Genomic DNA, 12,231 nt, shown 5'->3' with positions numbered 1-12,231 from the left:
CATGCTCTGACCCATGAAGTTATACTGTCTTTCTTCAAAGAGATACAAGCATCACAGTGGGGTGGGCCTAGGGGGACAGAAGGGCACACACTGGAGGAAGCAGCCGTCTGGCCGACCCATTCCTAACATGCCAAAATGTGGGCTCCCTGTTCCCAGATCATAAGATGTTTTCAAAATAGAAGGTAAAATCTGAACTTGTAAATAAAATCTAACAACTTGTAAACATGGGCAGTTTACTTTTAAAAGTTTATGTATTTATGGCAACATGTCCCCAGGCCAAGTATGGCTCACGATGAGCCAGAGCGTGTCCTCTGCTTTAAAGAGACCGATAGGCTGCTAAGGTGTCCAAGAGGAGGAGAGATGTACATACACAATATGAACTTTGATAACTTCAGAAGTTCTGTGCATCTACAAACGGCATTTTAAATGCACAGTGTAAAGGGGAAATGTAAACACATTAAGAAATAAGCAATCACACAAATATGCACCAAGAAGAAAGTCAGGTGGGAACAGCCCAAATGCAAAGAAGAGAAGAGGGCAGGCAGTCTATTGTTTCAGAATAACGAACCGCCACCATAGAAGTGCCGGGCTACTGTCATTGACAAAGACAGCTGGGATCTCTAGCTTTAAAAATCCTGTCGCTCTTACATCAGGCATACTGTACTCAGTGAGGGTAAACTAGCAAGGGGCAAATCCATCACTACCTCACAAGGTCATTGGGAGAAAATATGAGAGCAGATAGGTGTGGGTCTGATGCACCTGATACAAACAGGTATGGGCCTAAATACATCCCTTAAAACACATCACTCAAAACTGTCAGGCTTTTCTTAGGCAGATCCAGCCATAAAATGTATACAGCTCCAAAATCCCTCATCTCCAAATAGTTTAAATGTAATTTTTTATTACTAAAGGTTGAACATTTTTCATCTGTTTATTAGACCATTTTGTTCTTATTTTATGAATCATCTCTTCTTACTCTTTGCCATGTAACTATTTAAAATACAATTTTGATTATTAAGTTCACAATTTTTGGAAAGCAATTTGATCTATGTATAAAGAGAGTTTCACATCTTTCTGCTTCATAATATCACTTTTAGAAATATATGCTAAGAAAATTAAAGACAGAAAAGTGTTTTATGATCAAAGATATCCAAAATAAGATATATTTATAATAGTGCAACACTAAAAACAGCCTACAAACACACAAAAGTTAATCTTTTATGAATTTTTTTAATAGTATAGGAAATGCTTATAATACCTCATAAAAGGAGAAAGCAGAAAGTTGTTTAGATGCTATTATTACCACTGTGCAAATACGCATAGAAAAATGACTGAAAGACAAAAATACATGTATTGGCTGATACAATGATGAATCATTTTCTTCTACTCTAATGTGTTTCCCATATTTTATACAATGAATAGACATCATTTTTAATCACACACTTTCTATCATGAAACCTGAAATGTCATCATTAGAAATGCATCTTTCTAGATCTTGAAGAATTAGACTGTAAAGACTCATGTAAAGATGGCTCGATGCTCAACGGACGGATGCCTGGGTGATGTACATGCTAAGCGGGAGGTGGTTGGTAGCAGGCAGGTCACAGAGCGTTTGTCCTAGAAGATACAGCCATTAAGAATCTTATTTGCAATTGAGAGAAACTCTCTCATTGTAAACATAAAACAGTATTCTTAAAGGCTATTGAGTTGCTCCAGGAGTCTCCAGGAGAACCCAAGAATAAAGGTGGGAAGCAATGCACCTCAACATAACACCGGAAGTCATTCTGCATCCCTGATGAAGACACCATTGCTGCCTCCACTGGCTGGGCTGTGCATTTCACTCCACGGATAATGGAAGTCGTTACTAGAGCTGCTGTCACCACAGCCACGGGAAGTTCGCCGGTATTTATGCTACAGAGATGATCACCCTCATCAGGACGGATTCCATGTGGTCTCGGCTTCATTTCGACACTGGCTGCTGTGTCAAAGCCAGAAGTGGACACATCTGATACGGACTGTACAGAACATACCCAATCCAAACCGCAGGGGAAATCAGAGAGTATCTAGCAGTTTTAGCTTCTGCACTGGGAGGTGGGTCTTCCTCAAGGTGCAGAGGAGGCTCCAAACTTAGAGAGGATTCTTGTACTACTGACAAAAATAGTGACAAATGTTTGCTAAAGAGGATGTATTACTCTGGACTTCTAAGGGAACCCCTCTATCGTGTGTGCCCTGGAGAGCCCACATATATCTGTATGGGCAAAGGCTGGAATCACAGTTTTTCTGAGTCTTGGAAGAAATTGTGATTCTCTAGAAACACAAGATAACAAAGGTCTCTAAGAAGCAACTAGAAAGCCATCTCCCACTTGACCTCCTGTCTCCCATCTTGCCTCTTGGGTTTCCTATAACATATGGGGCTTTTATCCACTCTCCTCAGAACCTAATAGAGATGCAGAATATAAACCATCTTAGCTGCCATCTAGAATGGGCTCCTCAGCAACAGGGCAGCTCACAGCTTGGGTTTCATTCATCTGGCTCCTTTTGTTTCCATGCCACTCTTTTTGGGGTGTGGGACACAGACCTGGGAGCTGGCACCTTTGGTGTACTCTCCTGATTGCTCTCTGTATAAATAATACACTGTCTAAATCCGAACATGGTCCACTGTGTCTTTACCAGTCAACACAGTTAGGCTTCGGCCTTGGCCTCACCTTGTCTTAGTTGTGTGTCCAATCCACCTGCTCAAACAGAAGGAAATGTACTGACCCACAGAACTGAAAACTGGGCCCAGGAGCTCAAACAAAATGATCTTGATGCAGTCTCTCTTCTCATTATAGACTCAGTTTACCTCTCTGTTTGGCTTCACTTCCAGACTACCAGCTCCACAAGATGTCCGCTGAATGACTGGGTTCACAAAACCCTTAGGATTAACAATCCAGCAGAATCCCAGGTTCTCTCTCCCAAACAAGTCAGCAGCAGCCATGGGACTGAACCTCCCGGGACTGGTTTGGTTTCTGACTAGAACATGAAGATCATCTGCGGCTCTGCCATGTTCTTACCCTCGGAGGCAAAGGTAGAATTATCCCCACCCAAGCTTCCTGGACTGACATGGGGGAGTTGTGGCTTATTCAAGGAAATGTAAAGTGTTAAGAAAGCCAGAAAACACTGACTTTGTGAACATCCCAGTATCTCTGTACCACAGGCCAAGGTACCACTTATTGTGTGAGGCACAGCCTACCCTGGTGCAGTTAAATAGGTAGACACTTGCAGTCAGAAAGAAAACATAGGCACCAGACAAACATTTGTGTGAGATGCGTTATTATCTGTGCACCCTTGGAACCTGGCTTAAATGCAGATTCTGATTCAGTGGGTCTGAGGTGAGGCTGGAGACTCTGCATTTCTAACAAGCTCCCAGGCAATCCTGAGGCTGCTGGCCCACACTGGTAACAAGAATCTCGGAGGCAGAAACTTATGGTGGTCTAGGCACAGCTGCCCAAGTAGTGTAAATCAAACCCTGCTTTTTATTGTTGCTGGTTTTGCTCTCTGTGCCTAGAAGCACAAATCTAATTGGTCAAGCTCGGATCATATGGTCACCCCTAGGCCAAGGAACATTGACCTTTCTGCATTGCTGGCAGAAAGCAGTTCCCCAAAAGCAAAATTAGGCTGCCAGTACCGTGAGAAGGGGCAATGGATGCCATGTGGTCCTGCAGGGACACAGGTAGGAAGGTGCACAGCTGGCATCTGAAAATAGATCGTCAAAGTCAGGACTATTCCACGGCCACCCAGGAATGCCAGGCCTAGAGCGATGTGTCTAAAACAACACTACACAACCATTCACGGCCTACTTTATAACACTCCTGCCTGCGCTGAAAAGACGAAAGGCAGAAGGCAGTGCGAAAGTAGCCTGCAATCGTTACAACACAGGCCCTAAGACGGCACCAAAGGTATCAACCCACACAAGAGTCCACTGCTATCACATTATTCACCCGGTTGCCCTTCCAGCCTCAGTCCCTGTCTGGGAGAAACTGTTTGCTGCCCCGAGGGAGCTCTCTTCTATTCTCACAAGGCCAAGTTGTCTTTTGTTCCAGTGAAGAAACGCTTGCTGCCAGTGCAATCCCGTGCTACACTTCCTACCGCTGACTCACATCTCTTCATCAAAGCCCACAACCCCCGTCCAGCAGGCCTGCTAAAACCACCCCAACAACACAGTGACACTGAAGCGTGGCGTTCTGTGGGCGTGGCCTCTCTCTAGGAGCTGCTGTAAGAGGGCACAGGCACCAAGGATCTCACTTCCCGCACCGTGTAGGGTTTAGTGCTGGCCTGTGCAGCTCAGCCGGAACTCCATTTCCTGGAGTCCCTTACCTGTACAGTTCCAGGTCAAGTGTGACCACAGGAAAGATTTGGCCAAGATCGGAGAGGTGGAAGTGAAGTGGCTACGCTTCTGCTCTGGTCATCATTGGCTAAAGGTGCTGAGGGACAGGTCCTGAGGTGCTGGTGGGTTCCAGCCTATTCTTAAATTTCCCTGGTGCATGCCCAGCTCTCCCTCCCAACTTCTGGCCCTGCTGACCAAATGTGACTGAAGACTAGGGTGGCCAGATTCAGCAAATTAAAATACAGGGACATTGAGCTAAATTTAGATTTCAGATAAGCAGCATTAAAAAAAAAAATAAACCCATAAGTATCTCCCATGTAATATTGGGGACATACTTATACCAAAAAATTGTGTTGTTTCTTTGAAGTTCAAATGAACTTGGCATCCCGCAGTTTATCTGGTAATCTGCCACAGACCTAACTCAAGGGTTTTTCCTGAGAATTCACAGAGGCTGCAGCCACGAAGAGCCTTCCATAGGCCTCTACAGCTGCGGGGTGTACCCAGCTTCTGGAACCCCCTACCCATTCACCCGTGTCGGGGCTGCCAGTTAACATTTTTCTCCTCTTCTCAGACCTGTATCTCCCCAGATCCCTCCCACAGTTGTGTAAGGTTAAATCCCCACAGTGCATGCACCATTCCACTACACACATAGATTTCTACTCCCCGACGAAATGCTAATACTCACTCTGACTTTAGGAGAAAGGTGCTGTTGCTATTTCTATTTCACAGGAAAATAAAATTTGATACAAAGAGGCAAAGTTACTTGCCCAAAGTCACACATCTGACAAGCAAGCTTTAAACCCAGGCAATTTACTTAAATACCTGGCTTAGCTATCATAATACATTGCCATAACAGAATATAGAGAGAAGTATTGCATAATTGCCATAGTGGTATACACAGAAATACCATATATTATTATATCTAGTATATATCATATATACATACACCATGTAGAATTACATATATGACATACATAACATGCATTATAAGTAGTACATATAATACATATACAAACTATGTAACGGATCAGATATAGGTATAGATATTCACCTTATATATAAAATTTAGCTCCAGGATTTCATAGATACTGATTTTTGACTGTATTCACTAGTGGTTAGCAAAATGCCACCACTGTGAAACTGAAAACATGCACACACATATGTGTGTATTTATATTCTTACCTGCACCCATGTGGGATTTATTAGTAACAACACTTGAAAAACCAGTTTCTACAAAGTCCTGGAACTAGATTGTCCTATAAACAAAAAGTAGTGAGTGAAATTGCTTCTTTAGGTGATATTGGTGACAGAAAAAAAGAAACAGACTGAGCTCATTAACGCTGGGATGGGGATGCACTTGAACAGAGAAGGTTAGTAAGTTCTCCATGTGGGAGGGTTCCTGAGATGGTTTAAGGCTGTGAAACAAATTCAATGTTTAGGAGAAAATGATAGGTAATTCCACTTAATGAGTACACTAATTATTGTAGTAAAATATGTGTAATTAAAGAGAAGCCTGCTTTCTAATGATCGCACCTCCATGCACCGGTTGGGAAAACCCCAAAGACAGCTGAAGATAATGCATGTAGAGGCTGCAGGGAAAGTTCACAGATGGAGGATAAGTATATGTGCTTATTATTGCACTTTAGAGTTAGCATTCTAGCAGTCCTAGGTTCTTTTAATAAAATATTCCCCGATTCCTTAAGGCAATGCCCATTTGAAGAGAAAAGAGTGTAATTGGAAATAAAAGAAAGTCTTAAGAGAATCACAATACTTTTGGAAAAAAATATACTTGAACATAAGTTTATAGACAAATGGGAAATTATAACAAGTTTATTCAAATTATTGGTACTAAATGACACAGATCTCGGCCCGCAAGATCCGCTGTTGAGGTTTCAGTATTCCAATACACATACACACGGACTACAGACGTCCTGTGGGGGAAAAGGTCCTGTGGGGGAAAAGGGACGGCACGGCCACTCTCTCAAGAGGAGAGCACCTCTCAGCGCCTCAGCCACTCCCTCAAAGGGGGAGCGCCAAGAGCCTTGGAGTGACCAGCCTTTATAGGTTTTTGAGGCCCTTAACATCAAAGAAGGTCCTCTTTACTATGCAAAGATTTGTCTTGGGTGTTTATCTTTGCAGACACAGGAGAGGAAGTCACTGAATACATCGAAGGAGGACATTTGCAATGTAAAAGGAGAAATGGTCGAAAAGGCTTTGTCCCAAACCTGGAGGGTCTAGCCCAGACTCTGTAAAGATAAAGATACTCAGTAAACATTTGCTTCCTCAATTCAGGGTGAGGGAGTTTTTTTAGCAAGAGCAAGTCTCATAGCAGTCTGGGTGCAATGCAGGCCTGATTTCCCACTGGAGAACTTATCCATGGACGTGGGTCCTGCCCGCCAACCTCGCTCCCCACTGGTTTTCCAAGTGGGGGCTGAGCCACATTTCCCATGCTTGGAACGGTTCCCCACAACTAAACCCCTTTCACGTAATCCAAATATCAACCAAGTCCATGCAGCCCCGATTTGCTGTGGAACTTAGGAATGACGTGTAAAATGCATTTTCATGTTCTACTTCAGTCCCCCAACCATTGGTGGCTCAGGGGACAGGGAACAGCATAGCCACTGCAGGGAGTACAATTGGGAGTTTTAAACCAGGGCTACGAACACGTGACCCTTTCTGTCTTGGATACCTAGTGGTGCATAACAGCATGTGTGTGAGTTTGGAGTGTGGGGAATGTTATCAGACACATCTTCATGAGAAGTTCAGTCTGGGGGGAAACACATCCTGATTCATTTTGTGGGTATATCTGCCCTTGAACCATCTACTTCGCTTGCCTCCTCCGGAACAAACAGTGGATGGAAGCAGTGGTGTTCTGGGGCCAGCCTGTACCAGCTCATGAGAGCTGACTGTCAAATTTTTGAGAAACCTTCAGGCTGCTTTTTAAACAGAGCCATTAGTAAAATTTAAATTATATAAACTTACAAGTAGGGAAAGTATACTATAATAAAGGTAACAACTACTTGACAATTCCTAATTATTTTACCAGTTTCCTGTTATCTGTGCTCTTGAGGTCATCTATATCTGTCGTATCTGTACAGTGGATAATACTACATGTTGGTGTCACCTCTTCATAACTCCGCTTCCAGTGACTTCACATTGATAGTTGGAAATTGACCACAGTGGAAATATTTGCACCATGGAAATTGGCACATGCTACAAATGAGAGCTCACTTCCGTGTTATATGGTTGTCAGCCATTTAGCAGCGCACCTCTGGATGGAGGCCGTGTTGGGAATTGAGACAGGTATGGAGCGGGGCACTCGAGCTCTGGCTGCTCTGTGGAGCAGAGGGAAGTGATAACAGGTGAGTCTGCAGAAGGAACCACACAGATGTGATCTAAATAGGTTGTCATTCTGTGCAAGCTAGGCAGACACAAATTGAATTTCTGGCTAGAAGCAGTTAAGATAAGATCATAGAAAAACAAGCAAAGCAAGAAGGTCTAAAGAATTGTCTTGGTGGTGAAACCACAAAATGTTACTGAACTAAGGAGATTAGCAGGTTTTGTGAGGTGGATCCTGGGCACGGCCAGGAAAGAAGCACTTAAAGGCAGGGGCACTGATTTCCACATGTACCCTACCCAAATCCCTTCAAATAAAACCCAATCTTTAAAAAAGTATTTTCCCTCTACTCAAGCTCTTGAATCTTCACTGTCTGATCCCACATTAAAAAGGAAAGAGCCAGGTTAAAACAACTTACACAAAGGTATGAGTAAGATTCTTTAATATGAGAGCAAATGTTCGCCCCCACATACACACACACACAGGCACACACCCCACGTACGGTCAGCTAGAATAGTATGTATTGGGGAAAAACTATTGGAGTTAAAATTAGCGGCAGATACATAGATTCCCAGTTGCTCATTCATTGTAGCAGGGCCAGACCTAAGATTCAGATGACTCTAAACCTTGAGCTGTGAACTTCAGGCTCCATTTAAAGAAGCACTGGCTCCTCCCTAATGTGATCCCTACTGTGATGTAGGACAAACTTGGCTTCAACTGTATCCTGCTGGTTTAGTGGTCATGAATGGTGGGAAATAGTCTCCGCCCTGAACACTAGGGTCCAAACCTTATAGTTTCAGTTATATGATACACTAGGGTCTGGACCTTATAGTTTCAGTTATACGATACACCAAACTAAGCAGTAATTGCAACATCGGGGTTTATGGCTAGGGAAGCATCAGTCCTTCATTAAGGGTTGGAGACCAACCCTTGCATTTGACTAGGCTCGCTCATCCTAAGGCCTGGAGTAGAGCCAGCTGCCACAGAGCTTGCTCCTTTGTTTGGAGTTGAGTCTGCAGGGTATCATTCTTGGTCACATTTATCCTAATTTCTCACTGACACATAGCCTAGATCTTCCAACAGATTGGGGAATGTAATAGAGGAGTTCCTCAACACACTAGTAGCCTCTATTAGACGGAACGTTCAAGGATTTTCTTTGAAGCAGAAAGGTTTTCTGCTGCCTGTTTCCCAGATTTCTAGAATATCTCATCCTCCTAACAGAACAATTATTAACAAATTAATGACCTTTTTATGAACACCTGGAACAAGAATAAAACATTTCTTTTTTTATTCCCACTGTTTTGATTATAAAGGAATCTTGAATGTGTTCATGGGGGGAAAGATTGAGTGTAAAGTAGAAATTAAAAATTGAAGAGAGAGAAGGGAAAATTAATGGATTAATTTCCTAAGGGAAGTACAAAGGGGAAATAATGAAAAGCTGAGATGGAGCTCAGCTGTGGATAAGGCAAGAAACACTTCTTATGAAACAGGAAGAAAGGAGGAGATTAGTGTGATGAAGCAGAGAAATTTAAATGTGGAGTTTATTCTGCCAGCCGATATTACTCGAGCCCCTATTATGAAATGTGAATAAATCTCAGGCACTCCCTGCCATGTGTGGGAGGGAATGGAGGAGGGGGAGAGGAAAGTGTGATTCCCAGCACAACTCTCCCTGAAATCACCTTTCCAAGCCCTCATTCCTGAGCTTTCCATATTCTTGATAGAAACAAAGGGTTTATGGATTATCTGATCTGTTCTGAATCAGCCCACTTTAAAACTCCTGGTGGCCTGATTTGCAGCTCACATTGGTGTCTGCTATCAAGCATCTCTTAGTGCCTCCACTAAACTTTTCAATGTAATATCCTGCTGCACACCACTAACGAAGGGATAGGAAACAAGTGAAAACACAATTTCATTTTAGTAACATAGATGTTCTGTGCAGAGTAAGTGCATCAGATGATGGAAACACATTGGGTGGGAGGGGACCCTACATGCTCTTCGATGACCGGAGAAAAGCTGCCATACAGAAATGCCCTTATGACCCAAAGGAAGTATCCAGGGACCCGATGTAAGAGTGGTAGAAAAAAGGAGGTTCCACTGGAGAGAAGAGAGTGTGTGAAGTTCTGGAGGCAGGAGAGTTATTGGAATTACAAACGGGTTAACAGGACTTTGCGAGCTCTGCCCCAGAAATACTTTGAATGCATTCCAGGGTGTTTGGAACTGATCCTGAGAACAGTAGGGGACAGGAAGTAGAAGAGTGACAGTGATCCATTTTGTTTTGAAATCACTCTGATGGCAGTCTAGAGCACACAACGGAGGGACACGAGACTGCTGGAGTATTCGCTGTGGGAAGGGGTGGTATCCCAAGGTAGAGTGGAATGGTGGGAATGGAGAGGAGTGCATACATCCTAGGCAGCGAGATGGCAGAACTGCCAGACACGATGACTGAGTAAATATGCGCCATGACAGGAGCTGCCAAGAGCAATGCCCACACGCTTGTTCTGGATAACTGGATTGATGCCCCTGTTTCCAAAGGAACAAGTCTTACTGGTTGGATGTCCTAAAACTTCTTGTAAAGTAAATGAAAGTGGGGAAGGTTGGAATTGTTTAGATTTGCTTTCATTCATTGGACATACTGTCTACTTGTGCCAGGCATAAAAATGGGGAAAGTGAAAGAAACTATGAAATACCAAAGAAAAGAAATGGAGGAAGGGGAGGTGGAGGAAAATGACACCTGGGAACCCCTAAGGCCCAGTCAAGGTTAGATAATATGACTTAATAGTGGAAACGTAAGTCCAGATTATGAGAGTCTTAGAGCAACCCTGAACACGTGAGAGCAGAATCAAAGAGGGCAGATGTGGGTGGTGGGTTGCGCCCAAGCTGAAGAGTACATGGGGCAGGGTGGGTAAGTTTATAGTAAAGTACGAGATGGGAGGCATGGCTTGGGACTAATACCAGAATCTATAAAATGCCTTCCCGTATGCAAGCACGAATAAGGAAGCCAGAAAAGCCAGGATGGGGCCAATGAGAGAACAGGAAAGACTAAAAGGCTGGAGTCCACTGGGCTGAGAGTGAAGGAGAGTCAGATGAATAGGATGAAGTCATCAGAGAGAAGGTCAGCGTTCAAGGGAATGGCAGTAGCAAAATCCCAAGTAGAAGGGTGGATCCAGATGTTGTGAGGCAGTATTACTCAGTGTCATGAATACGAACATTGACATTCCAAACAGTGGGGTCTGAAGGGTGTCCGCGAGCAACGTAAGAGTCACGCTGGAGGTCAGTAAACCGTGGGAACAGGATGAATACAGAGCAGAAAGGTGAAACTGTTCAAAGCTCAAGGTCCATTGTGTGGAGGAAGAGACAGAGTGGGGGAGTGGAGTGGGAATGACTACTTCTCTCCCTTTGATTCCAGAGCTGTGGCCTTTATTAGAAGGCAGGTGGTATTATTAAGAGAAAACAGGTTCAGGTAGTGGTCATAAGAGGGAAACTATTCCAGGGAGGAATTAGTTTACAGATAAATAATATGTTACAATAATAGAAGGGGCCTTAATGACAATTGTTTTCACTCCACTCATCACTGTGGATGCAGGCAGAAGAGGGAAAGCAGGATGGCTGAGGATGATCGGGACACATGGTATTATAGCAAGGAGCACGCTGGAAGGGACACAGTGAAAAACTTTCCCCTTGGTGGCAATTTTTAAAACATTGGCAACTGAGGCTCTTCTGGGTCATTAGCACTTCTAGAAACTCCAAAACCATTTAAAATTTATTCACTAAAATTTTGGTGTGGGGCATTATAGCTACTGAGCATCTCCAACAAGAATTTTTTGTAGAGGTCTTCCCTTTTAAAGGTTCTTTGTTTTTTGTTTTTTATCCTCACCCAAGGAGAGGCTTATTGATTTTAGAGAGAGGGGAAGGGAGGGAAAAAGAAAGGAAGAGAAACATCAATGAGTTGTCTCCTGTATGTGCCCCAACAGGGGGGGCAAACCTGCAACCTGGGCATGTGCCCTGGCTAGGAATCGAACCCGAGAACTTTCGGTTTATGGGACAATGCTCCAGCCAACTGAGCCATACCTGCCAGGGTCCTTTCAACATTCTTTAGGTGCATCATGAGAAATGTTAGGCAGGAAATAAAATAAAACAGAAAGATTATTTCCTTCCAGTTGGGGTCTGATCACACAGAGGGTTTACTGATGAAACCCAAGCAGTTCAGAAAACTTTACATTTCCTATGAAATAAATACCACACATTGAATATTACAAAGAGATGACTAAGAGGTGGAAAAGATAGGAAGGTGTAGCTTCAGAAGGTTTCACCCACACCCTATCTTGTGGTTTTCACCCGGATGCTGCCACCACACCTATGAGTTTCGCTTATAAAATAATAAACAGGTAGAATGACTGAAATCTGCTGAATAGTGCATAGTGGTAAACAGTTCCTCAAAGGCTAAACCTGACTGACAAGATCAGTATTTCAGTTTGGAGAATGTCTGATGAAGCCAACTAATATTTTTCCAACCTGGTCTACAGGTGTA

This window comes from Desmodus rotundus, chromosome 8 (assembly GCF_022682495.2).
Source record: "Desmodus rotundus isolate HL8 chromosome 8, HLdesRot8A.1, whole genome shotgun sequence".
NCBI lineage: Eukaryota > Metazoa > Chordata > Mammalia > Chiroptera > Phyllostomidae > Desmodus > Desmodus rotundus.
The sequence above is the reverse complement of the archived record's forward strand: the minus strand, read 5'-3'. Positions refer to the sequence as shown.